Source organism: Hipposideros armiger, unplaced genomic scaffold (genome assembly GCF_001890085.2).
Source record: "Hipposideros armiger isolate ML-2016 unplaced genomic scaffold, ASM189008v1 scaffold_836, whole genome shotgun sequence".
NCBI lineage: Eukaryota > Metazoa > Chordata > Mammalia > Chiroptera > Hipposideridae > Hipposideros > Hipposideros armiger.
In genome coordinates, this window is record NW_017732186.1 from 467,292 (window position 1) to 469,568 (window position 2,277).

The following is a 2,277-nucleotide window of genomic DNA, read 5'->3' on the forward strand; positions in this document are numbered from 1 at the left end:
TTGGAATATTTTCCCAGTCAATTCAAGACAGTCAACAGTTGTATTAATGGTCGCTTTAGCAAATAATGTGATTTCACAGACATGTAAGAATTATATCCCCATATTGGTATGGCAGGTATATTGCATAAATATTATTTAATATAAGCTACCATATGTTTAAAAGTGGATAAAATCAGGGTCATTGAACAAGTTTGCCAGAAATCAAATCAAACCAAGAAATACCTAGTTAACACCTATCAGTCCTAGGCAGTATAGCTAGGTGAGCAGCCACTGCTTTCAGCTACCTCACCACAAATGCTATTTCCATCAATTTGTGATATAGGTAGATTTATCTTCTGTTTGCCTAGGTTTCCTCATCTATAAAATTAGACAATTATAGTGAAACCTGAACCTACAAATTAAGTTTGTTGTGAGGATTAAATGAGTTAATGCTTAGATTCCAGTGGGACATGGAGGGAGAGGGGAGGAGAAAAGGGTTAAGAGAGGGAGGCTGCTGTGAAAAGGGTTGGGGACCTGAAAGGGGCATCCGACAGAGCTAGGGTCCCCTGAAGTGAGGCTGTGCTCCTTGGGTAGTTGGAGGGGACAGGTCAGATGGGACCAGCGAGCAAGCCGACTCACCCTTTCTGTGACTACAAGCCCCTGACCAGCCCTGCCTAGCCATAGGTGCCCCTGGGTGAGGCCATTCCTGCCCCCCCCGACTGATCTTATAATCAATGGATAAAGTGGGGGGAAATGTAGAATAATTTCAAATACAGATGTCAGAATTTCTGCAGTCATGAGGGAGGAAGTCTTGGTGAAAATGTGGACATGAACTCCAACAGATATTTCTCTGTCAAAGATAAAAATGCCAGTATAAGACTCAGCTCCTCAGCAACAAAGCAGTCCCTTAAGAAAAAATGTCGCCCTGCAACTGGGATTAAGCACTTCAAAAAATTCTTCAAGGAGAAACCAAAGCTGTGCCACTGAAATTCCTCTGATTATTGAAACAAGTATAAAAGGGGTAATGATTCCTGTCTCATCCCAGGAACAAGACTTGAGAGGAGAGGTTTGTTTTTTACTCACTTACTTANCACAATATTGCAATATTTGGATTTCAAATGCTGCAAAAAAAAATTATACCTAAACAAACATTTCTTCAAAATATAAGATGATGATGGGGAAATAGATATAAGAGCTAGAAAATCCAAAAGCATCTTGGAAAGATCAAATGAACTTTGGCAATTTTTAGGCATTATTGAGTTTTGCTAAACTCTAAGTAAGTGTTGCTAAGTATTTTCTATTTATTTTGCACCCATGTGTTATAAGGAAAATGTCACCCATATGTGTTCAATTTAATTTTAGTTAATCTGAGAATAATATAATTGTTGAGGAGTTATTTAATGTCCAGTACATTTTTTGAGTTTTACAAAGCCTTTCTTCTCCCTCTGAACAAGCAAGTGGTGTTTTGCCAGCACAGAACAGAACTTGAACAGGGGTCAGATTGAGTTTGGTTCTAAACTTAGAGCACACAAATTTGAGTGACTGCCAAGCCTGCTGAAATGTGTTTTCTCCAATCTTCTTAAAGTGCATGAAAATTTCAAAGGAAAAATTGTACAGCCTTTCATTGTGAGTTTTTTTTATCATTGGATACTTCCTGAATTGAAAACGAAGTATTGAATATAAGATTGATAGATATTTTATCAAGTCCTGGTCTCAGTGTATTTCACTTTAGTATATTTTCCCCAAAATTCTATCTTGCAATATTTCTAAGCCTATGCAGTTTCCTTTATTTCGATATAGAATTGATTATTCCTGGCCATTTTGCTTTTGAAATTAATCTACCTTCAATAATCAAAGAGTAAACAAGAAGTGGATCAGGTAAATATTTACATAAAACATTTATATAATCAATAAGATTCCTAATTTCTGATCATACCAAAGAGTTTAAGATAATTCACAAGAGTCTTGAAGGGGGGATGGGAAATTATTAGCAAAATCAACAGATTGATACAGACATATGGAAGGCATGGAAGGCGACTGAGAGTGGGAGAAGGGAGAGAAAGGACATGCAAAACAAGGTACCATGTCGATCAGTTCACTCACTGCCAATAAACTGAAAAACATGTCATGGAGAATTTACCATTTAAATGGGGTGACATTTAAATAATTCCCTTTGTTAATGCTTTTTAGACTTCTCCATAATTCATAAAGCAGCATGAATGTTTTTACATATTTCTATTCTTTTCAAAAAACTTTTTTCACCTAATTTCAAATCTTTATCTTTTGCATTGCAGCTAA

General features: G+C 36.5%; 1 protein-coding gene and 1 pseudogene across 1 annotated transcript in view; one reads left to right on the top strand and one right to left on the bottom strand.

The window, feature by feature from the left end:
- Window positions 1–2,277, bottom strand: part of ST18 (ST18 C2H2C-type zinc finger transcription factor) — a 348,100-nt gene that overhangs the window by 280,311 nt on the left and 65,512 nt on the right. The window lies entirely within an intron of this gene.
- Window positions 47–2,277, top strand: part of LOC109374577 (suppressor of cytokine signaling 5-like) — a 17,383-nt pseudogene continuing 15,152 nt past the window's right edge.